General features: G+C 56.3%; 5 non-coding genes across 5 annotated transcripts; all 5 read right to left on the bottom strand.

The window, feature by feature from the left end:
* Positions 1 to 2654: 2654 nt before the first annotated feature.
* Positions 2655 to 2818, bottom strand: LOC125633140 (U1 spliceosomal RNA). Its single transcript, XR_007355524.2, has one exon. It is a non-coding gene; the product is annotated as a U1 spliceosomal RNA (small nuclear RNA).
* A 959-nt stretch (positions 2819 to 3777) lies between these two features.
* On the bottom strand, positions 3778 to 3938 carry LOC125633146 (U1 spliceosomal RNA). The gene has a single exon (XR_007355528.2). It is a non-coding gene; the product is annotated as a U1 spliceosomal RNA (small nuclear RNA).
* Positions 3939 to 7306: 3368 nt separating this feature from the next.
* LOC142071286 (U1 spliceosomal RNA) lies at positions 7307 to 7470 on the bottom strand. Its single transcript, XR_012667361.1, has one exon. It is a non-coding gene; the product is annotated as a U1 spliceosomal RNA (small nuclear RNA).
* A 10094-nt stretch (positions 7471 to 17564) lies between these two features.
* Positions 17565 to 17728, bottom strand: LOC125633142 (U1 spliceosomal RNA). Its single transcript, XR_007355526.2, has one exon. It is a non-coding gene; the product is annotated as a U1 spliceosomal RNA (small nuclear RNA).
* A 7371-nt stretch (positions 17729 to 25099) lies between these two features.
* Positions 25100 to 25263, bottom strand: LOC125633143 (U1 spliceosomal RNA). Its single transcript, XR_007355527.2, has one exon. It is a non-coding gene; the product is annotated as a U1 spliceosomal RNA (small nuclear RNA).
* Positions 25264 to 25325: the final 62 nt, after the last annotated feature.

Raw genomic sequence — 25325 nt, 5'->3', positions numbered from 1 at the left:
AAACCTTCTGTTTTACTGGCTGGCTGAGAGTCTCAGTGGATCCCAGGAAGAGGGGTGCAGGGCCTGGACTCCCCCACACTCCGTGACACCAGGTTAAAGCGGGGAAACATACACACAGAGGAGTTACAGTCGGAGGTTTCAAAAAGCAGTAGAAGCTGCTGTAACACGCAAGCCCTGTGTGTCCCTGAGGGCTAACCCGAGCCAGACTGCCTGGATTGTAGAACTGATCAATGAAATTGTTTTTAATTGTTCACTTTATTAATATAACTTCATAAGTAAAGTTTTATGAATGAAACAACATTCATTCATAAAACCAGGTACCCCAATAACTGGCTAATCGAGTTTTACTTGCAATCCAGTTGCTGCTTAAATCGCTGAAACTTGCACGGCTTCAACATTGGAACTTCTGCTCCCGGTTTGCCGTTCCTTACACGTGTCCACGGTGTAACCCAAACTCCATTTTAACTTGTCCCAAACTCCATTTTAAAATGCCCACTTCATTTTTGCAAAACCCTGCTGTAATCTGATTCGTGTAGTTCAGATGTGGGAATGAGGGATGGATGGATGATGGAATCAACCTCCAGCCCCAGACTGTCCTGATGAAATAAAGTGTAAACACCAACAGCTGAAGATGCAGACAACAGCCCTGACAAAGCAAGAAGAGTCCACCCTAAAAAGAAAAGATCAAACGTACAATTGAAGAAACATCAAAGCCAGGTCCCAGGCTGAAAGTCACATCTGCAATTGACGGGGGATCAATCACACCAGACCCAGAGCCAGAGTGACACAGCAAGACCTATAGAGTCTGGATTCAAACTCAAGCCTACAAAAAAGGATGGATGAGATGGAAGACTTTGGAGGGTAACGTTCTGCTGCCAACATGGAAGGGCACTGGTGCATACCCAGCAGAGACCCAGTTCTTCCTTGTGCCCGGCTTTCCTGGCCAGTTAGCCGCCACGAGCTACGAACCCAAGCCACGAACTCAAGCTACATTCAGGACTGGTAACTATACAGCAGCTGCAGAACATTTGTATTTTGTGTGTGTGTGTGTGTACACTTAGATATTAGTTATTGGTCTTAAATCAAATTGTGTTATTCTAATAAATGTGACGTCTTGTCTTGTCCCCTGAGACGATCCTGTGCAGTTTTGTCAGTGTAACAGGACACCTTGCTCATGCTTCGAAGGCGCGCCCTCTCCCTGAAGTCCAAGCAGCATAGGGACAACAGTTTCCTCTTGACAGGGATTCTTATTCCATTCCCCCAGAGCTCAAGCTGATGGGGCAAGTGTTTGTGCAGGTCTCCACCTCCTCGTGGGGGTGGGGGGAAGTGAGGGGGAGCAATCAACCAAGTCCTTTGTCCACGGCTGATCCACAGTGGCTTGTCTGATGTCTCAGGGCCTTCTCTTGTTGGAAGGGAGTTGACTCCTCTTCTGGTAAACTAGCATTTAACCCTTGGTAATGCTTCTCTCCTGACTGGTGGCGGCAAGGGGGTTGACATTTTTAGTGCCAACGCTTATATATCACCTTGTAACATGGGATACAGATATTAGAGGTGAGAATAAGGCATGCAGCAACTCACAAGCTTTTCATAAAGTCTAAACACGAAACATTTTTATAGATCTAATGACTGTTTTAATAACACTAACAAACAGGTGAGCAAGACTAGTTTCCAGCCGTGCATTTGCCACTTTTCAGTAAGGCCTAGGGGCCTTGGCATAAGCTGGCACCTGGTCGGCCAGTGTCAGAAGAGTATCTTCCCTCTTATCCTCAGGTGTCCCCCAGGGGTCCGTACTGGGACCAGTACTGTTCAACTTATTCGTCAGTGATCTGGGGAAAGGGGTAAACAGTGAGGTGGCAAAATTTGCAGATGATACAAAACTACTCAAGATAGTTAAGTCCCAGGCAGACTGTGAAGAGCTACAAAGAGATCTCACAAAACTGGGTGACCGGGCAACAAAATGGCAGATGAAAGTCAATGCTGATAAATGCAAAGTAATGCACATTGGAAAACATAATCCTAACTCTAACTATAAACGATGGGGTCTAAATTAGCAAAAAAGAAATCTTGGAGTCATTGTGGATAGTTCTCTGAACACATCCACTCAATGTGCAGCGGAATGTTGAGAATCGTTAGGAATGGAATAGATAATAAGACAGAAAATATCATGTTGCCTCTGTATAAATCCATGGTACGCCCACACCTTGAATACTGTGTGCTGATGTGGTCGCCCCATCTCAAAAAAGATATATTGGAATTGTAAAAAGAAAAGGAGGACTTGTGGCACCTTAGAGACTAACCAATTTATTTGAGCATGAGCTTTCGTGAGCTACAGCTCACTTCATCGGATGCATACCGTGGAAACTGCAGCAGACTTTATATACACACAGAGAATATGAAACAATACCTCCTCCCACCCCACTGTCCTGCTGGTAATAGCTTATCTAAAGTGATCATCAAGTTGGGCCATTTCCAGCCAATTTGTGCTGTGTTGTAAGGGAAGCCCGCGAGCTGTGGACTGAGCGCCAGGGGGAATCATGAACGTGCTAAGGACCGTTCCCAAAACAAGCAGCTCCCCCCGCGGACCGACCCAAGGCAGCGCACGGGGGGTACGAACAGCGGCCGCTGAGCGGGTGTCTCTGTCTTTCACCGCACGCCAGGGGAGAGCGCGAACGCAGTCCCCCACTACCACAAATTATGCAGTCGAGTTTCCCGCATTTGGGGAAATCGCAGGGGTCAGCACACCCGCAGTGCAATGGATGAGCCTCGCCCTGGGAAAACCACCTTCGTGATCATGGTGTCTCCCCTGCCAGGTAAGTATGACTTGGGCCGCCCCGGCCGCCGCCCGCCCTCGCTCGCCCCGCACTCTCAACCCACGGTGGGGCCCGCCAAGACACGCCCGCCGGCCCCGCCCGCGCCGGCCCCCGCTGCCGCCACCTGCCCCGGGGTGTCACCGGGCCCCACCCTTCTCCCCGCCGAGCCCCGCTGCCGAACTCGGGCCCCGCTGGCAGCCGGCTCCCGCTCCCACAGTGCTCTGCTCGCACACAGATCTGCATACGGGCTCACGCGGCTCCGCCCCCTCTCGGGCCCCGCCCCCTGCCTGCCCGGGCCGGGCGCTCTCCCCAGGCCCGCCCCGCCTCCCCCGCGCTCCGAGCCCGCGGCCGCCCCTCCCCCGCCAGGCGCCCTGGCCCACGGGCCGCCCGGTCCGGCCGGGCCCGCTCCCCGCGGCGGGGGGGCCGAGCCGCCCCCGGCCTCAGTAACGCGCCAGAGCCCGGCGGCCCGAGAGCCGTAGCCGGCCCGGCCCCGGGTCCAGGCTCCCGGAGAGACCCGGGCACAGCCGGGATCGGGGCCCCGCCTCTGCCGGGGGGGGGACACACGCTTCCCCCCCAGACGATGGTGCGAAGGAACCAGGTGAGACAAGTGTGTTTGACAGGCCGTTCTCCCCTCAGAGGAGGAAAAGCCCAAGAAGGAGGAATGGGCAAAAAGCTGCAAGCAGGAAAAGAGCCAGGCTGCACCCCTCAGGGCAAAAGAAAACAGTCGCCCAAACCCCACACAGATAAACTAGCGAGCAGATCAGATCCAACTGCCCAGGGAAGAACAAGAAAGCAACCAGACCTTCGACTAGCTCAGAACTTAGCGGGTTATAAACCCAAGTACAGAAAATACAAACGTGCCAAGGATTATTCACAAGCTAAGCAGCCCCCACTGGGGCCCAACCAAGCACCGCACAGGGTGTTAGAAACACCGGGCACTGAAGTTTTTCTGTCTTTCACCGCACGCCAGGGGAGAGCGCGAACGCAGTCCCCCACTACCACAAATTATGCAGTCGAGTTTCCTGCATTTGGGGAAATCGCAGGGGTCAGCACACCCGCAGTGCAATGGATGAGCCTTGCCCTGGGAAAACCATGTTCTAAGGCAGAATCTGTTCTCAAAGCAATTCTTTGTAACAACAACTACTCACACACAGAGAGAGACTCAAAGCAATACTCTGTAACAACGGAAACAGCACCCAGAGACTCCCGCCCTTGTGTTGTATTCCTCTCGCTTTGTTAACAATTGTGATTAAAATAGAGACAGAGGACGTATGTGGATGGATGCTTGGTGTGGATAATAACTGAATGATCAGGGAGGTGCCAGCGTTCATCGGCTGAAGAAGGCGTCAAGTGGAAATAACCAGAGGACCTCTGGAGCGTAGACTGGAATCCACCCAACAGCCTCAAGGATGGGAGAACCAAAGACCAAGATAACGTCTGCCAGCACGGAGCCGTCAGGAATTTGCCATCTGCTGATTGATTCAGCAACAGCATGATGAAGCAATTCCCATAGACTGGCCTAGGAAGAAATTCCTATAAAAATGGACTCTAGAAAGTGAGAACTTTGGGGTCTGATTCTGCAAACCAACTTCCAGGAGCATCAGATGAGCATCTGACAAGTCCCTGCTCCCTCCTCATGTCCAGGCCACCTGGCCAGTGGCTTGGCATGAGCAACTCTAAGGCTGGTAACTATAACCCCTATGCAGAACTGGTATGAATGAATGAATGAATATATATATATATAGTTAAGTAAGGAATAAGCAGCAATACAACAGTTTGAGGGTTTTTTTATATATTTCTTTTTATTATTATATTTACAATAAATGTGGCATTTTGCCTTGTCCCTTTAATAAGACGTCTTGTTGGGCTCAAAGGGTATCAATGGCTCCATGTCTAGTTGGCAGCCGGTATCAAGTGGAGTGCCCCAGGGGTCAGTCCTGGGGCCGGTTTTGTTCAGTATCTTCATAAATGATCTGGAGGATGGTGTGGATTGCACCCTCAGCAAGTTTGCAGATGACACTAAACTGGGAGGAGTGGTAGATACGCTGGAGGGTAGGGATAGGATACAGAGGGCCCTAGACAAATTGGAGGATTGGGCCAAAAGAAATCTGATGAGGTTCAACAAGGACAAGTGCAGAGTCCTGCACTTAGGATGGAAGAACCCAATGCACTGCTACAGACTAGGGACCGAATGGCTCGGCAGCAGTTCTGCAGAAAAGGACCTGGGGTTACAGTGGACAAGAAGCTGGATATGAGTCAGCAGTGTGCCCTTGTTGCCAAGAAGGCCAATGGCATTTTGGGATGTATAGGTAGGGGCATTGCCAGCCGATTGAGGGACGTGATCATTCCCCTCTATTCCTCATTGGTGAGGCCTCATCTGGAGTACTGTGTCCAGTTTTGGGCCCCACACTACAAGAAGGATGTGGAAAAATTGGAAAGAGTCCAGCGGAGGGCAACAAAAATGATGAGGGGACTGGAACACATGGCTTATGAGGAGAGGCTGAGGGAACTGGGATTGTTTAGTCTGCGGAAGAGAAGAATGAGGGGGGATTTGATAGCTGTTTTCAACTACCTGAAAGGGGGTTCCAAGGTGGATGGATCTAGACTATTCTCAGTGGTAGCGGATGACAGGACAAGGGCTAATGGTCTCAAGTTGCAGTGGGGGAGGTTTAGGTTGGATATTAGGAAAAACGTTTTCACTAGGAGGGTGGTGAAACACTGGAATGTGTTACCTAGAGAGGTGGTGGAATCTCCTTCCTTAGATATTTTTAAGGTCAGGCTTGACAAAGCCCTGGCTGGGATGATTTAGTTGGGGATTGGTTCTGCTTTGAGCAGGGGATTGGACTAGATGACCTCCTGAGGTCCCTTCTGTTAGGATATAGATATTCAGGCCTGTCTGCAAAGGCCTGTACTTTAAGAATTTAGGGGTATTCTTATCACTTGGCTAGTTCTAGAGGTATAAAAGAAAGAATCAAAATCACTGACTGCCGGTGTGAGGGCCTTCTCTTACTGTGACAGTCGGAGGCCCTGTTCTTAGGCTAAGGCCTTTGGCTAAGCAGCAGAGGCAGTCATAAGCTAGGAAACGAACAGTCACACCCTCACATTCTAAACTAGTCACATTGAAATAAGGTGCTATTGGGCTGTCAGGCACTATCAGGACAGGATTGTATTCCTATCACCTCCAGAGAAAGGGAAGTGCCTAGAAAATGTAAAAGGAAACTTAGTTTGATAGCATCCTGTCTGGCAAGAACTCACTTATCAATAGCTGGGATGTGAAATCCTCACTTCTGTATTGTTTTGTCATTATAGTTCCCACTTTGCTATTGTTTGTCTGTATAATCTCTGTCTGGTTCTGTGATTGTTTCTGTCTGAGGTATAATTAATTTTGCTGGGTGTAATCTAATTAAGGTGGTGGGATATAATTGGTTAGCTAATCATGTTACAATATGTTAGGATTGGTTAGTTAAATTTCAGTAGAATGATTGGTTAAGGTATAGCTAAGAATATTACTATATAAATTAGGGCCAAACAGGAAGTAAGTTTGGATTCGAAAATAAGGAAAAAGGAACTTGTATTTAAGCTTGCTGGAAGTTCACCCCAATAAACATCTAATTGTTTGCACCTTCGGACTTCGGGTATTGTTGCTCTCTGTTCATGCGAGAAGGACCAGGGAAGTGGGAGAGTGAAGGAATAAGCTCTCTAACACCTTCTAACCCTGATATTCTATGATCCTGCTAGTTTTTATTTTATTGGTATAACACAGGCCACCTGGCCAGTGGCTTGGAATGAGCAACTCTAAGGCTGGTAACTATGATAACAACCTTGCAGAACCTGTGTGTGTGTGTATATGAATGAATCTGTGAATAAATATGAGATTGGATGGAATGTTATAGCTATAAGTAACTGCTTAAACTAACTGCTGAAACCTGCTTACTAGGATTCTTTCTGTATTCACAATAAATGTGGCATTTTGCCTTTTCCCCTTTAATAAGTTCTTCCCAGTTTTTATTTTATTGGTATAACAACACCAGTGACCCCCCTCCCCCAAGGTGGGTGCGATCCACCAGTGACCCCTCCCGAAAAGGATGGTGCGATACACGAGTGACCTCACAGAGGTGGGTGCGATACACCAATGATCCCCCAGACGATAGTGCAAAGAAACCCATGATCCCCCAGACGATAGTGCAAAGAAACCCGGTGAGACAAGTGTGTTTGACAGTCTGTTCTCCCGTCAGAGGAAGAAAAGCCCAAGAAGGAGGAATGGGCAAAAAGCTGGAAGCAGGGACAGATAGACTAGAGAGCAGATCAGATAGAACAGCCCAGAAAAGAACAAGAAAGCAACCAGACCGCCGACTAACACCGAACTTTGCGGGTTATAAACCCAAGTACAGAAAATGCAAACACGGCAAAGGCTATTCAAAAAGCTAAGCAGCCCGCGCGCTCCCCCCCAACCCAAGGCAGCGCCCAGGGGGGTTTCTCTGTCTTTCACCGCACGCCAGGGGAGAGCGCGAACGCAGTCCCCCACTACCACAAATTATGCAGTCGAGTTTCCCGCATTTGGGGAAATCGCAGGGGTCAGCACACCCGCAGTGCAATGGATGAGCCTCGCCCTGGGAAAACCACCTTCCTGATCATGGTGTCTCCCCTGCCAGGTAAGTATGACTCGGGCCGCCCCGGCCGCCGCCCGCCCTCGCTCGCCCCGCACTCTCAACCCACGGTGGGGCCCGCCAAGACACGCCCGCCGGCCCCGCCCCCGCCGGCCCCCGCTGCCGCCACCTGCCCCGGGGTGTCCCCGGGCCCCACCCTTCTCCCCGCCGAGCCCCGCTGCCGAACTCGGGCCCCGCTCGGCAGCCGGCTCCCGCTCCCACAGTGCTCTGCTCGCACACAGATCTGCATACGGGCTCACGCGGCTCCGCCCCCTCTCGGGCCCCGCCCCCTGCCTGCCCGGGCCGGGCGCTCTCCCCAGGCCCGCCCCGCCTCCCCCGCGCTCCGACCCCGCGGCCGCCCCTCCCCCGCCAGGCGCCCTGGCCCAAGGGCCGCCCGGTCCGGCCGGGCCCGCTCCCCGCGGCGGGGGGGCCGAGCCGCCCCCGGCCTCAGTAACGCGCCAGAGCCCGGCGGCCCGAGAGCCGTAGCCGGCCCGGCCCCGGGTCCAGGCTCCCGGAGAGACCCGGGCACAGCCGGGATCGGGGCCCCGCCTCTGCCGGGGGGGGGGACGCTGCGTTTCGCTTCCCCCCCCAGAGGATGGTACGAGACCCCAGTGACCCCCTGTCACGGAGTTCCTGGGCGATGCTCTGGAACTGCTCCCCATGAAGCCAGTCAGGACTCTGGGGCAGTCGCCTTTCTGTGAGCAGCCTGTCTGCAGGACACACAGCTCACCCGGCTTCCACCTTCCTGGGTCTGACCTCGGAGCATTCAGCATCCTCTGCCCCTCCGTGCGCTTCCCACAGCGAGTCCGCTCAGGCGGGGTCCTGGGGAAGCCAGATGATCCTGCCCCCCAACTTCGCAGTCAGACGTGACTCTCAGCCAGCCAGTAAAACAGAAGGTTTATTAGACGACAGGAACATGGTCTAAAACAGAGCTTGCAGGTGCAGAGAACGGGACCCCTCAGCTGGGTCCATTCTGGGGGGCAGTGAGCCAGACAACCACGTCTGCACTTCACTCCATGTCCCAGCCAGCCCCAAACTGAACCTCCCTCCAGCCCCTCCTCCTCTGGGCTTTGTTCCTTTCCCGGGCCAGGTGGTCACCTGATTCCTTTGTTCTCCAACCCTTCAGCTCTCACCTTGCAGGGGGGGAAGGGCCCAGGCCATCAGTGGCCAGGAAACAGGGTGTCGGCCATTCTCTGTGTCCAGACTCCTGCACACACATGCCCTCTAGGGCACTGCAATGATCATACACCCTTACCCCACCACCTAGATACTTAAGAACTGCCTAGGGGAAACTGAGGCACCCCCACACTATTCAGAGGAAACATTAAGAACAGTCCCACTTCGTCACACCCCCCACTGACCCCACCGAGGGGGGTGCGAGACCCCAGTGACCTCTCAGTGACCTCCCCCCCAGGGGGGTGTGATACACCAGTGACCCCCCCCGGAGCTGGGTGCGATACACGAGTGACCCCCCGGAGGTAAATGTCTCTTCACCGGGGAGAGGAGGGAAAGAAGGATCCAAACCATGCCGTCAGTTCTGGGAACGCGCCAGAGCCCGGCGGCCCTAGAGCCGTAGCCGCCCCGGCCCCGAGTCCAGGCTCCCGGAGAGACCCGGGCACAGCCGGGATCGGGGCCCCGCCTCTGCCGGGGGGACGCTGCGTTTCGCTTCCCCCCCCCCCGCAGAGGTGGGTGTGAGACCCCAGTGACCCCCCGTGACCCCCCGAAGGATGGTGCGATACCCGAGTGACCCCCCGAGGTGGGGGGTAGGGGCACGTCACATTTGTCACCCAAGAAGGACCGCTCCCATGTGGGACTGTCCCTCCTGTCCTCTGCAGTGACGGGCGCTGCAAAGAATTCGTGGGGCTCCTCTGCAGTGGCCTCGTCTTCCTAGACTCCTCCTTCGGCAGCTAGTGGCCCCACCGCCCCTTGGGCAGGCTGCCTGCTTCTGATGTACTTAAAAACATTCTTCTGGTTCGCTTTTGCGTCGTTAGCACGTTGCTTCTCAGATTCTTTCTTGGCCTAACTTGTTAGACTTTGACACTTAACCGGCCAGAGTTCGTGCACCTTCCTATTATCCTCACTAGGATTATGATTTCCAATTTTTGAAGGATGACGTTTTGCCTCTAACGACTTCCATTACTCTGCCGTTTACCTAGGGTGGTGTTCTTCTGGTCCTCCTCTTGTCCTTTCTGATTTAGGGCATACATTACATCCCAGCCTCTCATTACGGTGCTTTTAAACGGTCTGCACGCTGCTTGCAGGCACTTAACACTTGTTAGATGGGGTTAATTTCCATCTAACAATCTGTACTGATGCCGATAGGTTGACTTTAGGTCTTTAACTTTGATTGCTAGCTGGGAAGACGGTAATTCGGACAGAAACCCGTTCGACAAACCTCTTCATTTCCTTGTTATTTCCTGACTTCTTTATTCATTTCCTTTTCCTTATTTCCCAGCAGATTGACTAGACTCCAGATTTGGGTGCTAGCAGGGGGACCTGACGAGCTCCTTCTTTTCTGATTTCTTTCAGCAGCGTTGAACTTGCCAGAGCACAGTCAGATTCTCGATGCTCATGACACCTAGTGCTCAGCTTTAGTTCTGTTTCTTAGCTCTTTTGGGCAATCGATCTTTGGTCTGACAGGTAGGATCCCTGCCTTAGGAGAGATGGCTAATTAATGAGACCATAAACCTTGGAAATCAAATGAAACTTGAAGTCCATAGAAGACCCCGAAAGGCCCTTGGGGAGTGGAGTGCAGGTTGAGGAAGAGTTCCCTGCACAGCTTACCTCTCAGTTCTCGTTTTCCTGTACTGAGCGCAAAAGTCGAGCATCATAGAATCATAGAATCATAGAATATAAGGGTTGGAAGGGACCCCAGAAGGTCATCTAGTCCAACCCCCTGCTCGAAGCAGGACCAATTCCCAGTTAAATCATCCCAGCCAGGGCTTTGTCAAGCCTGACCTTAAAAACCTCTAAGGAAGGAGATTCTACCACCTCCCTAGGTAACGCATTCCAGTGTATCACCACCCTCTTAGTGAAAAAGTTTTTCCTAATATCCAATCTAAACCTCCCCCACTGCAGCTTGAGACCATTACTCCTCGTTCTGTCATCTGATACCATTGAGAACAGTCTAGAGCCATCCTCTTTGGAACCCCCTTTCAGGTAGTTGAAAGCAGCTATCAAATCCCCCCTCATTCTTCTCTTCTGGAGGCTAAACAATCCCAGCTCCCTCAGCCTCTCCTCATAACTCATGTGTTCCAGACCCCTAATCATTTTTGTTGCCCTTCGCTGGACTCTCTCCAATTTATCCACATCCTTCTTGAAGTGTGGGGCCCAAAACTGGACACAGTACTCCAGATGAGGCCTCACCAATGTCGAATAGAGGGGAACGATCACATCCCTCGATCTGCTCGCTATGCCCCTACTTATACATCCCAAAATGCCATTGGCCTTCTTGGCAACAAGGGCACACTGCTGACTCATATCCAGCTTCTCGTCCACTGTCACCCCTAGGTCCTTTTCCGCAGAACTGCTGCCTAGCCATTCGGTCCCTAGTCTGTAGCTGTGCATTGGGTTCTTCCGTCCTAAGTGCAGGACCCTGCACTTATCCTTGTTGAACCTCATCAGATTTCTTTTGGCCCAATCCTCCAATTTGTCTAGGTCCCTCTGTATCCTATCCCTCCCCTCCAGCGTATCTACCACTCCTCCCAGTTTAGTATCATCCGCAAATTTGCTGAGAGTGCAATCCACACCATCCTCCAGATCATTTATGAAGATATTGAACAAAACCGGCCCCAGGACCGACCCTTGGGGCACACCACTTGATACCGGCTGCCAACTAGACATGGAGCCATTGATCACTACCCGTTGAGCCCGACAATCTAGCCAGCTTTCTACCCACCTTGTAGTGCATTCATCCAGCCCATACTTCCTTAACTTGCTGACAAGAATACTGTGGGAGACCGTGTCAAAAGCTTTGCTAAAGTCAAGAAACAATACATCCACTGCTTTCCCTTCATCCACAGAACCAGTAATCTCATCATAGAAGGCGATTAGATTAGTCAGGCATGACCTTCCCTTGGTGAATCCATGCTGGCTGTTCCTGATCACTTTCCTCTCATGCAAGGCTCAGGGTAGGGAGGGTATACCGTATGTGTGCAGAGGTTAGACAGGAAGCAGCAAGGAACTGGACTGGTATTGTGTGAAACTGTAAGTATCTTATGTTTGATCTCTCCCCCCTTCGAGACTGAACTGAGCAGGGTCATGCTGACCAGTGACCTGGGGAAGGTCAGGGCCCCCTCTCCGGGACAGCACATCCGCTATCACATTGGTACTTCCCTTCTCGTGGACCACGTCCATGTCGTAATCCTGCAGGAGCAGGCTCCATCTCAGGAGCTTGGCGTTGGCTCCTTTCATCTGGTGCAGCCAGGTCAGGGGAGAGTGGTCGGTGTAGACGGTGAAGTGCCGCCCGAAGAGATAGGGCTCTAGTTTCTTGAGGGCCCACACCATGGCCAGGCACTCCTTCTCGATGGCCGCGTAGTGTTGCTCCCGGGGTAGCAACTTCTTGCTCAGGTACACGATGGGGTGTCTCTCCCCCTTTTCATCCTCCTGCATTAACACCACCCCCAGTCCCGTGTCGGAGGCGTCGGTGAACACCACAAAGGCCTTGTCAAAGTCTGGGTTCGCCAGAACTGGGCCACTGACCAGAGCCTCCTTCAGCGCCCGGAAAGCCTCCTGGCACTGCTCGGTCCAGACCACCTTGTCTGGCTTCCCCTTCTTGCATAGCTCCATGATGGGGGTGGCGATGGCGCTAAAGTGGGGCACAAATCTTCGGTAGTATCCTGCCATCCCAATAAAGGCTTGGACCTGCTTTTTGGTGTGGTGAGCGGGCCAGTCTCTGATCACCTCCACCTTGGCTGGTTCCGGCTTTAGGCGGCCGCTCCCCACCCGATGGCCCAGCTAAGACACTTCCGCCATCCCCACCTTGTACTTCTCCGCTTTTACAGTCAGCCCAGCCCCCTGGAGTCTGTCCAGCACTTGTCTAACCTGGGACACGTGGTCCTCCCAGGTCTGGCTAAAGACACAGATGTCATCAATATACGCCACGGCAAAACTCTCCATCCCCCTCAGGAGCTGGTCCACCAGGCGCTGGAAGGTGGCCGGCGCTCCCTTGAGGCCGAAAGGCAGGGTCAGGAACTCGTAGAGCCCCAGAGGGGTGATAAAGGCCGATTTCAGTCGGGCATCTGCATCCAGCGGCACTTGCCAGTAGCCCTTTGTAAGGTCCATGGTGGTGAGGTACCGAGCTCCTCCCAGCTTGTCTAGGAGCTTGTCCGGCCTGGGCATGGGGTAGGCATCAGATACAGTGATGGCATTGAGCTTCCGATAGTCCACGCAGAACCGGACCGACCCGTCCTTTTTGGGGACCAGCACCACCGGCGAGGCCCAAGGGCCGGCAGATGGCTGGATCACCCCCAAAGCCAGCATGTCCCGGACCTCTCTTTCCAGGTCCTGAGCAGTTTTCCCTGTGACCCTGTCTGCACCCGGTGGAGAGTCAGATTAGTGCGTCCAGGCTGGTGGGAAAACAGCTGTTGGTACGGATGCAGCAACCCCTGACCTCAGCTTGCTGGGCAGGGGTTAGCTGATCCGAGAGGGGAATTGTTTCCTGGGGGGAACCAGCTGTGGTCCCAGGGAATAGATCTACTAAAGGGTCATCTCCCTGCTCCTCCCACTGTCCACACACAGCCAACACCACATTCCCCCTGGCATAATATGCCTTCATCATATTCACATGGTACACCCGGCGGTGGTGCGCCCGGTTCGACAGCTCCACCACATAGTTTACCTCACTGAGCTGCTTGACAACCTTGAAAGGGCCCTCCCAGGCGGCCTGTAGTTTGTTCTTTCTCACGGGGATGAGAACCATCACCGGATCCCCAGTGGCGTAGGCACGGGCCCGCGCCGTGCGGTCATATGAGACTTTCTGCTTCTTCTGGGCTCTGGCCAGATTCTCCCTGGCCAGGCCCATGAGTTCAGCCAGTCTCTCTCGGAAGAAGAGGACATACTCCACCACTGACTCTCCATCGGGAGTGGCCTTCCCCTCCCACTCGTCTCTCATCAGGTCCAGGGGGCCCCTCACCCTCCTTCCATATAACAGTTCGAAAGGCGAAAATCCGGTAGACTCCTGGGGCACCTCCCTGTACGCGAACAGCAGGTGAGTTAAGTACTTGTCCCAGTCCTGTGGGTGCTGGTTCATAAAGATTTTCAGCATCATCTTTAGCGTCCCATTGAACCTCTCCACCAGCCTTTTGGACTGGGGGTGATAAGCTGAGGCCCAGTTGTGCCGGACCCCACATTTCTCCCACAAGCACCAGAGCAGGGCCAACATGAAGTTGGATCCTTGGTCTGTCAAGACTTCCTTGGGGAACCCCACTCGGCTGAAAATGGTCAGCAGCGCATCGGCCACGGTGTCTGGTTCAATGGAAGCTAAGGGCACTGCCTCGGGGTAGCGGGTGGCAAAATCTACCACCACCAGAATGTATTTCTTCCCCGACCGGGTCGTCTTGCTGAGAGGCCCCACGATGTCCATGGCCACCTTCTGGAAAGGCTCCTCTATGATGGGCAAAGGCCCTGTCCCCTTGTCCCGGGCCTTCCCCAGCCTCTGACAGGGGTCACAGGATCGGCAATACTGCCAGACCGTGGTAAAGACCCCGGGCCAGTAAAAGTTCTGTAGCAACCTCTGCCGGGTGCGCCGAATTCCCTGGTGCCCTGCGAGGGGGATGTCATGGGCCAGGTACAGGCGCTTGCGGCGATACTTCTGGGGGACCACCAGCTGCCTCCTGATCCCACAGGACTCCACTTCCCCTGAGGGAGCCCATTCTCGGTATAGGAACCCCTTCACCCACAGGAACCTCTCCTGGCAACCTCTCCTCATGGTCCGTACCACACTGAGGTCGGCCAGTTCCCTGAGCTTCCTCAAGGAGGGATCTTTCTGGAACTCGGCCTGGAATGCAGTGGCTGGGGAAGGGTCTGAGGGTCTCATTGGCCGGGTCTGAGGCCACAGCCTCTCTGAGCCGTGCCCCTCGGCGCTCCCTCCCCACCAGGGTAGGGTCCTGCGCCTCCGGTGTGGTACCCTCCCCAAGGTCAGGGCGCAGTGCCCCTCACCGGCTCTGGCTATGGGTCACAACCAGGGTGGTCTGGGGGTTGCTTGGCCAGTCCTCTAGGTCTCCCCGCATCAAAACCTCAGTGGGCAAAGGGTGGTGCACCCCCACGTCCTTGGGGCCCTCCTTGGCCCCCCATTTCAGGTGTACCCTTGCCACAGGCACCTTGAATGGGGTCCTGCCCACCCCTATCAGGGTCAGGTAGGTGTTGGGCACCACCCGATCTGGGGCTACCACCTCGGGCCGGGCCAGCGTCACCTCCGCGCCCGTATCCCAGTATCCATTGACCTTCCTCCCATCCACCTCCGAGGGAACAAGGCACTCTCTCTGGAGGGACAGCCCCGCGCCCACCCTGTAAACCGAGCACCCTGAGTCCAGAGCCTCCAGCCCTCTGGCGGAGCTGGCCGGGGTTACTCTTCCCTCCTGAGCAGGTGGTAAACTGGTAGCCCCCCTTGCTTGGGTCGTCTGCCCCTCATCCAGCTGGGTCCCTATCCAGTTAACCTTGGGTAGGTTGGGTCTGTTCAGTCTGCCCCTGAGCCTGGGGCACTGGGTCCGTACGTGGCCTCTCTGGCCACAGTGATAGCAGCTCAGGTCACGTTGGTCCCCTCGAGCGGGTCGGAGGGGCCCAACGCCAGGCGTTCCCCTTGGGAGGGGGTTCTCCCTATTTCCCCGCTGGGAGGCCCCATGGTGACTCTCTCTCTGCATCGGGGGGGGCCTGTTCTTTTGGGACTGCTCCCAGCTACCCCCTGACCGACTGTTCACAAACTCGTCGGCCAGCTGCCCTGCGTGATGGGGGTTCTCTAGCTTTTTGTCCACCAACCACAGCCTCGGGTCGGAAGGGCACTGTTCATACAGTTGCTCCAGTATGATTAGGTCAAGCAGGGCCTCTTTAGCTTGGGTCCCAGCTGTCCACTTGCGGGCATACCCCTGCATCCGGTTGGCCAGTTGTAGGTAGGTGACCTCAGGCGTTTTACGCTGACTCCGGAACCTTCTCCGGTACATCTCGGGGATCAGCCCAAACTCACGGAGCAGGGCCTGTTTGAACAGTTCATAGTCCCCTGCCTCCGCCCCTGTCATCCGGCTGTACACCTCCACGGCTTTGGGGTCCAGTAAGGGGGTGAGAAACTGGAGCCTGTCTGCAGGGTCAACCCTGTGCATCTCGCAGGCATTCTCAAAGGCCGTCAGGAAGCTATCTATGTCCTCCCCCTCCTTCCGCTGGGCCAGGAAGCACTTATCAAAGCTCCTTGCAGTCTTGGGTCCCCCCTCACTCACCGCAGCCGGGGCCCCACTGCTCCTCAGCCTGGCCAGCTCCAGTTCATGCTGTCTTTGTTTCTCCTTCTCCTGACGTTCCCTCTCCTTCTCCTCCTGCTCATGTTGACATTGTTTCTCCTCATGCTTAAATTGTTTTTCATGATCCTCCAGCTCCCTCATTTTCATCTCCCTCTCCTATTCCAGCTGCATCCGCTCTAGGGATGGGGAGCTCTGCCGGGAGGATCCCCTGCTGGCTGCCGGGGTCAGGGTGCCCTCCGTATTCGCTGGGCTTCCCCCAACCCCTTCCCCAGGCCTAGGTAAGAAGGGTCTCGGGATGTCCTTGGCAGCAGTCTGACCCCTCCCAGCCCAGTCAGGCCCCAGGGCCCACGCTGCGTCCCCCGGGTGGCTTCCCTCAGGGAGAGGGATCGGGTCATCCAAGCGATCGCTTTCCTCCAACTGGGCAATCAGCTGTTCCTTGGTGGACCGCCCGATGCGCAGCCCCCTCTGCCTGCACAGCTCCACCAGGTTGCTCTTAAGGCCTTTAGCGTACATCTCCCTGCTGGCCACTTGCAGGCCTGGGCAGCTTTCCACGGTTTCCAGGAAAAACCCCTTGTCTGCCAGTCCTTCTTGAGGTCACCACCTCTTTGCCAGGGTCGAGTTGCAGACTCCTCCGCCCCTGGGACCGCTCGCTGCAATCCCGCGGGGGATCCTGTAACTGCCAAATCCTTCTCTCTGGTCACACACTCCAGGGGTTAACCGCCCCCTGAAACTGTCTCGCTCTGAATCTTCAGCACGCCTGGTCCCCGTCAATCCCCCTTCGTTTTACTGCTCCCCAGTCACTTACTGCAGGAAGCGCCGTCCACGGGGTGCTGTAGATCCTACCGCTACCACCAGTTGTCACGGAGTGTGGGGGAGTCCAGGCCCTGCACCCCTCTTCCTGGAATCCACTGAGACTCTCAGCCAGCCAGTAAAACAGAAGGTTTATTGGACAACAGGAACACAGTCCAAAACAGAGCTTGTGGGTACAACCAGGACCCCTCAGTCAAGTCCTTCTGGGGGAGCAGGGAGCTTAGACCCCAGCCCTGGGGTTCCCTGCGTTCCACCACCCAGCCTCCAAACTGAAACTAACCCCTCCCAGCTGACCCCCTCCTGCACCCTCTGTTCACATTCCCGGGCAGAGGCGTCACCTCCCCCTGGCTCAGGTGACAGGCTCTCAGGTCTCCAAGTGAAACTCCCCTGCCACATTCCCAGGTCAACCCCCCCCCCAAGCATGGTGCAATACACAAGTTCCCTCTCAGAGGTAGGTGCGATACACCAATGATACCCCAGACAATGGTGTGAAAGATCCAGGTGAGATAAGTGTGTTTGACAGGCCGTTCTCCCGTCAGAGGAAGAAGAGCCCAAGAAGGAGGAAAGGGCAATAAGCTGCAAGCAGGGAGCAGGCTGCACCCCTCAGGGCAAAAGAAAACAGTAGCCCAAACCCCCAAAAAGAGACTAGGTCAGAGCTAACAGCTCAGGAAAGAATTAAAGTCAACCAGACCCCTGACTAATCCAGGAGACTATAAACCAACGTACAGAAAGCGGAAAGATGCCAAAGGTTACTCGCAAACCAAGCAGCTCCCCCCGCGGACCGACCCAAGGCAGCGCACGGGGGGTTTCGAACAGCGGCCGCTGAGCGGGTTTCTCTGTCTTTCACCGCACGCCAGGGGAGAGCGCGAACGCAGTCCCCCACTACCACAAATTATGCAGTCGAGTTTCCCGCATTTGGGGAAATCGCAGGGGTCAGCACACCCGCAGTGCAATGGATGAGCCTCGCCCTGGGAAAACCACCTTCGTGATCATGGTGTCTCCCCTGCCAGGTAAGTATGACTCAGGCCGCCCCGGCCGCCGCCCGCCCTCGCTCGCCCCGCACTCTCAACCCACGGTGGGGCCCGCCAAGACACGCCCGCCGGCCCCGCCCGCGCCGGCCCCCGCTGCCGCCACCTGCCCCGGGGTGTCCCCGGGCCCCACCCTTCTCCCCGCCGAGCCCCGCTGCCGAACTCGGGCCCCGCTCGGCAGCCGGCTCCCGCTCCCACAGTGCTCTGCTCGCACACAGATCTGCATACGGGCTCACGCGGCTCCGCCCCCTCTCGGGCCCCGCCCCCTGCCTGCCCGGGCCGGGCGCTCTCCCCAGGCCCGCCCCGCCTCCCCCGCGCTCCGAGCCCCGCGGCCGCCCCTCCCCCGCCAGGCGCCCTGGCCCAAGGGCCGCCCGGTCCGGCCGGGCCCGCTCCCCGCGGCGGGGGGGCCGAGCCGCCCCCGGCCTCAGTAACGCGCCAGAGCCCGGCGGCCCGAGAGCCGTAGCCGGCCCGGCCCCGGGTCCAGGCTCCCGGAGAGACCCGGGCACAGCCGGGATCAGGACCCCGCCTCTGCAGGGGGCGGGGGGGGGGGAGGAGACGCCGCGTTTTGCTTCCCCCCTCCCGAGGGGGGTGCGATACACTGTTGGATCATATTAAAGAAGTTCTGTATTAAAGTCACAAATGAGTTTGGTTCCCCATAGTTTAAATTCCAGGGTGTTACTAATTAAGAGGTCTCTTGGTTTTTAGTTCTGTTTCTCTCCCTCTCTGTGTGAAACTTGTTCCAAGGCAGAGTCTGTTCTCAAAGCAATTCTTTGTAAGAACAACAAGTACTCACCCAGAGAGAGACTCAGAGCAATACTCTGTCACAACAGAAACAGCACCAGAGACTCCCCGCCCTTTTGTTGTACTAACAATTGTGATTAAAATAGAGATAGAGGATGGATGTGATGGATGCTAAGGCTGGTAACTATGATAACAACCTTGCAGAACCTGTCCGTGTGTGGGTGTGAATAAATATGAGATTGGATGGAATGGTATAGCTATAACTAACTGCTTACTAGGATTCTTTCTGTATTCACAATAATGTGGCATTTTGCCTTTTCCCCTTTAATAAGATCCTGCTGGTTTTTATTTTATTGGTATAACAACACCAGTGACCCCCACCCCTCTGAGGTGGGTGTAATCCACCAGTGACCCCCCCAAGAGGCTGGTGCGATACACGAGTGACCCCCTGTCATGGGGTGTGGGGGAGTCCAGGCCCTGCACCCCTCTTCCTGGGATTCACTGAGGCTCTCAGCCAGCCAGTAAAACAGAAGGTTTATTGGACAACAGGAACACAGTCCAAAACAGAGCTTGTGGGTACAACTAGGACCCCTCAGTCAAGTCCTTCAGGGGGAGCAGGGAGCTTAGACCCCAGCCCTGGGGTTCCCTGTGTTCCACCACCCAGCCCCAAAATGAAACTAAACCCTCCCAGCTGGCCCCCTCCTGCACCCTCTGTTCACATTACCGGGCAGAGGTGTCACCTCCCCCTCCACCTCCTGGCTCAGGTGACAGGCTCTCAGGTCTCCCATCCCCAGGGAAAGTCCCCTGCCACATTCACAGGTCAACACTCCCCCGTCACTGCTGCGTCACATCGTCACATCTCTCCCCCCTTCGAGACTGAACTGAGCAGGGTCACGCTGACCAGTGACCTGGGGAAGTTCAGGGACCCCTCTCCGGAACAGCGCATCCGCTATCAGGTTGGCCCTTCCCTTCACAAGGACCATGTCCATGCCGTCATCCTGCAGGAGCAGGCTCCACCTCAGGAGTTTGGCGTTGGCTCCTTTCATCTGGTGCAGCCAGGTCAAGGGAGAGTGGTCGGTGTAGACGGTGAAGTGTCACCCAAAGAGATAGGGCTCTAGTTTCTTGAGGGCCCACACCATGGCCAGGCACTCCTTCTCGATGGCCACATAGTGTTGCTCCCGGGGTAGCAACTTCTTGCTCAGGTACACGATGGGGTGTCTCTCCCCGTTTTCATCCTCCTGCATTAACACCGACCCCAGTCCCGTGTCTGAGGCGTCGGTGAACACCACAAAGGGCTTGTCAAAGTCTGGGTTTGCCAGAACTGGGCCACTGACCAGAGCCTCCTTCAGTGCCCAGAAAGCCTCCTGGCACTGCTCGGTCCAGACCACCTTGTCTGGCTTCCCCTTCTTGCATAGCTCCGTGATGGGGGTAGCTATGGCACTAAATCGGGGCACAAACCTTTGGTAGTATCCTGCCAACCCAGTAAAGGCTTGGACCTGCTTTTTGGTGTGGTGAGCGGGCCAGTCTCTGATCACCTCCACCTTGGCTGGTTCCGGCTTTAGGTGGCTGCTCCCCACCCGATGGCCCAGGTAAGATACTTCAGCCATCCCCACCTTGCACTTCTCCGCTTTTACAGTCAGCCCAGCCCCCTGGAGTCGGTCCAGCACTTGTCTAACCTGGGACACGTGGTCCTCCCAGGTCTGGCTAAAGACACAGATGTCATCAATATACGCCACGGCAAAACTCTCCATCCCCCTCAGGAGCTGGTCCACCAGGGGCTGGAAGGTGGCCGGCGCTCGCTTGAGGCCGAAAGGCAGGGTCAGGAATTCATAGAGCCCCAGAGGGGTGATAAAGGCCGATTTCAGTCGGGCATCTGCATCCAGCGGCACTTGCCAGTAGCCCTTTGTAAGGTCCATGGTGGTGAGGTACCGAGCTCCTCCCAGTTTGTCTAGGAGCTCGTCCGGCCTGGGCATGGGGTAGGCATCCGATACAGTGATGGCATTGAGCTTCCGATAGTCCACACAGAACCGGACCGACCCGTCCTTTTTGGGGACCAGCACCACCGGCGAGGCCCAAGGGCTGGCAGATGGCTGGATCACCCCCAAAGCCAGCATGTCCCGGACCTCTCTTTCCAGGTCCTGAGCAGTTTTCCCTGTGACTCGGAACGGGGAGCATCTTATCGGTGGGTGCGACCCTGTCTGCACCCGGTGGACAGTCAGATTAGTGCGTCCAGGCTGGGTGGAAAACAGCTGTCGGTACGGATGCAGCAACCCCCTGACCTCAGCTTGCTGGGCAGGGGTTAGCTGATCCGAGAGGGGAATTGTTTCCTGGGGGGAACCAGCTCTGGTCCCAGGGAATAGATCTACTAAAGGGTCATCTCCCTGCTCCTCCCACTGTCCACACTCGGCCAACACCACATTCCCCCTGGCATAATATGGCTTCATCATATATAAATGGTACACCCGGCGGTGGTGCGCCCGGTTCGACAGCTCCACCACATAGTTTACCTCATTGAGCTGCTTGACAACCTTGAAAGGGCCCTCCCAGGTGGCCTGTAGTTTATTCTTTCTCACGGGGATGAGAACTATCACCGGATCCCTGGTGGCGTAGACACGGGCCCGGGCTGTGCGGTCATACCAGACCTTCTGCTTCCTCTGGGCTCTGTCCAGATTCTCCCTGGCCAGCCCCATGAGTTCAGCCAGTCTCTCTCGGAAGATCAGGACATACTCCACCACTGACTCTCCATCGGGAGTGGCCTTCCCCTCCCACTCGTCTCTCATCAGGTCCAGGGGGCCCCTCACCCTCCTTCCATATAACAGTTCAAAAGGCAAAAATCCGGTAGGGCACCTCCCTGTACGCGAACAGCAGGTGAGGTAAGTACTTGACCAGTCCTGCGGGTGCTGGTTCATAAAGGTTTTCAGCATCATCTTTAGCGTCCCATTGAACCTCTCCACCAGCCCATTGGACTGGGGGTGATAAGCTGAGGCCCAGTCGTGCCGGACCCCACATTTCTCCCACAAGCACCGGAGCAGGGCCGACATGAAGTTGGAGCCTTGGTCTGTCAAGACTTCCTTGGGGAACCCCACTCGGCTGAAAATGGTCAGGAGCGCATCGGCCACGGTGTCTGGTTCAATGGAAGCTAAGGGCACTGCCTCGGGGTAGCGGGTGGCAAAATCTACCACCACCAGAATGTATTTCTTCCCCGACCGGGTCGTCCTGCTGAGAGGCCCCACGATGTCCATGGCCACCTTCTGGAAAGGCTCCTCTATGATGGGCAAAGGTCTCAAAGCCGCTTTCCCCTTGTCCCGGGCCTTCCCCACCCTCTGACAGGGGTCACAGGATCGGCAATACTGCCGGACCGTGGTAAAGACCCCGGGCCAGTAAAAGTTCTGTAGCAACCTCTGCCGGGTGCGCCGGATTCCCTGGTGCCCTGCGAGGGGGATGTCATGGGCCAGGGACAGGAGCTTGCGGCGATACTTCTGGGGGACCACCAGCTGCCTCCTGATCCCACAGGACTCCACTTGCCCTGAGGGAGCCCATTCTCGGTACAGGAACCCCTTCTCCCACAGGAACCTCTCCTGGCAGCCTCTCCTCATGGTCCGTACCACACCGAGGTCGGCCAGGTCCCTGAGCTTCCGCAAGGAGGGATCTTTCTGCAACTCGGCCTGGAACTCAGCGGCTGGGGAAGGGATGGGGACCGGTTCCCTCTCATTGGCCGGGTCTGAGGCCACAGCCTCTCTGAGCCGTGCCCCTCGGCGCTCCCTCCCCACCAGGGTAGGGTCCTGCGCCTCCGGTGTGGTACCCTCCCCAAGGTCAGGGTGCAGTGCCCCTCACTGGCTCTGGCTACAGGTCACAACCAGGGCGGTCTGGGGGTTGCTTGGCCAGTCCTCTAGATCTCCCCCCATCAAAACCTCAGTGGGCAAATGGTGGTGCACCCCCACATCCTTGGGGCCCTCCTTGGCCCCCCATTTCAGGTGTACCCTTGCTACAGGCACCTTGAATGGGGTCCCGCCCAGCGCTGTCAGGGTCAGGTAGGTGTTGGGCACCACCCGATCTGGGGCCACCACCTCGGGCCGGGCCAGCATCACCTCCGCGCCCGTATCCCAGTATCCATTGATCTTCCTCCCATCCACCTCCGGGGGAACAAGGCACTCTCTCCGGAGGGACAACCCCGCGCCCACCCTGTAAACCGAGCACCCTGAGTCCAGAGTCTCCAGCCCTCTGGCAGGGCTGGCCTGGGGTACTCTTCCCTCCTGAGCAGGTGGTAGACTGGCAGCCCTCCTTGCTTGGGTCGTCTGCCACTCGTCCAGCTGGGTCCCTACCCAGTTAACCCTGGGTAGGTTGGGTCTGTTCAGTCTCTCCCTGAGCCTGGGGCACTGGGTCCGTACGTGGCCTCTCTGGCCACAGTGATAGCAGCTCAGGTCACGTTGGTCCCCTCGAGCGGGTCGGAGGGTCCCGACGCCAGACGTTCCTCTTTGGAGGGGGTTCTCCCTATTTCCCCGCTGGGAGGTCCCATGGTGACTCTCTCTCTGCATCGGGGGGGGGCCCTGTTCCTTTGGGACTCCTCCCAGCTACCCCCTGACCGACTGTTCACAAACTCGTCGGCCAGCTGCCCTGCGTGATGGGGGTTCTCTAGCTTTTTGTCCACCAACCACAGCCTCAGGTCGGAAGGGCACTGTTCATACAGCTGCTCCAGTACGATTAGGTCAAGCAGGTCCTCTTTAGCTTGGGCCCCAGCTGTCCACTTGCGGGCATACCCTGCATCCGGTTGACCAGTTGTAGGTAGGTGACCTCAGGCGTTTTACGCTGACTCCGGAACCTTCTCCGGTACATCTCGGGGATCAGCCCAAACTCACGGAGCAGGGCCTGTTTGAATAGTTCATAGTCCCCTGCCTCCGGCCCTGTCATTCGGCTGTACACCTCCACGGGTCCAGTAAGGGGATGAGAAACTGGAGCCTGTCTGCAGGGTCAACCCTGTGCATCTCGCAGGCATTCTCAAAGGCCTTCAGGAAGCTATCTATGTCCTCCCCTCCTTCCGCTGGGCCAGGAAGCACTTATCAAAGCTCCTTGCAGTCTTGGGTCCCCCCTCACTCACCACAGCCGGGGCCCCACTGCTCCTCAGCCTGGCCAGCTCCGGTTCATGCTGTCTTTGTTTCTCCATCTCCTGACGTTCCCTTTCCTTCTCCTCCTGCTCATGTTGACATTGTTTCTCCTCATGCTTAAATTGTTTTTCATGATCCTCCAGCTCCCTCATTTTCATCTCCCTCTCCCATTCCAGCTGCATCCGCTCCAGGGATGGAGAGCTCCGCCGGGAGTATCCCCTGCTGGCTGCCGGACTCAGGGTGCCCTCGGTATTCGCTGGGCTTCCCCCAACCCCTTCCCCAGGCCCAGGTAGGAAGGGTCTCGGGATGTCCTGGGCAGCAGTCTGACCCCTCCCAGCCCAGTCAGGCCACAGGGCCCATGCTGCGTCCGCCGGGCGGCTTCCCTCCGGGACAGGGATCGGGTCATCCAAGCGATCCCTCTCCTCCAACTGGGCAATCAGCTGTTCCTTGGTGGACCGCCCGATGCGCAGCCCCCTCTGCCTGCACAGCTCCACCAGGTCGCTCTTAAGGCCTTTAGCGTACATCTCCCTGCTGGCCACTCGCAGGCCGGGCAGCTTTCCACGGTTTCCAGGAAAAGCCCCTCGTGTGCCAGTCCTTCTTGAGGTCACCACCTCTTTGCCAGAGTCAAGCTGAACACTCCTCCGCCCCTGGGACCGCTCGCTGCAATCCCGCGGGGGATCCTGTTACTGCAAAATCCTTCTGTCTGGTCACACACTCCCAGGGGTTAACCGCCCCCCGAACCGTCTCTCTCTGAATCTTCAGCACGCCTGGTCCCCGTCAATCCCCCTTCGTTTTACTGCTCCCCAGTCACTTACTGCAGGAAGCGCCGTCCACGGGGTGCTGTAGATCCTACCGCTGCCACCAGTTGTCATAGGGTGTGGGGGAGTCCAGGCCCTGCACCCCTCTTCCTGGGATTCACTGAGACTCTCAGCCAGCCAGTAGAACAGAAGGTTTATTGGACGACAGGAACACAGTCCACAACAGAGGATGTGGGTACAACCAGGACCCCTCAGTCAAGTCCTTCTGGGGGAGCAGGGAGCTTAGACCCCAGCCCTGGAGTTCCCTGCGTTCCTCCACCCAGCACCAAACTGAAACTAACCCCACCCAGCTGGCCCCCTCCTGCAGCCTCTGTTCACATTCAGGGGCAGAGGCGTCACCTCCCCCTCCGGGCTCAGGTGACAGGCTCTCAGGTCTCCAAACGAAACTCCCCTGCCACATTGGCAGGCCAACACCCCCCGCCCCCCCCCAGAATGGTGCGACACACACCAGTGATCCCCAGGCGATGGTGGGAAAGAACCAGGTGAGATAAGAGTGTTTGGGAGGCCGTTCTCCCCTCAGAGAAAGAACCCGAGAAGGAAGAAAAGGCAACAAGCTACAAGAAGGGAAAGAGGCAAAGCAGCCAGACTGCGCCCCTTAGAGCGAAAAAACACAGCTCCCCCCGTGGACCGACCCAAGGCAGCGCCCAGGGGGGTACGAACAGCGGCCGCTGAGCGGGTTTCTCTGTCTTTCACCGCACGCCAGGGGAGAGCGCGAACGCAGTCCCCCACTACCACAAATTATGCAGTCGAGTTTCCCGCATTTGGGGAAATCGCAGGGGTCAGCACACCCGCAGTGCAATGGATGAGCCTCGCCCTGGGAAAACCACTTTCCTGATCATGGTGTCTCCCCTGCCAGGTAAGTATGACTTGGGCCGCCCCGGCCGCCGCCCGCCCTCGCTCGCCCCGCACTCTCAACCCACGGTGGG

Source organism: Caretta caretta, chromosome 2 (genome assembly GCF_965140235.1).
Source record: "Caretta caretta isolate rCarCar2 chromosome 2, rCarCar1.hap1, whole genome shotgun sequence".
NCBI classification, from domain to species: Eukaryota; Metazoa; Chordata; order Testudines; family Cheloniidae; genus Caretta; species Caretta caretta.
Note: the sequence above shows the minus strand (reverse complement) of the source record. Positions and strands in the feature narration are given on the sequence as shown.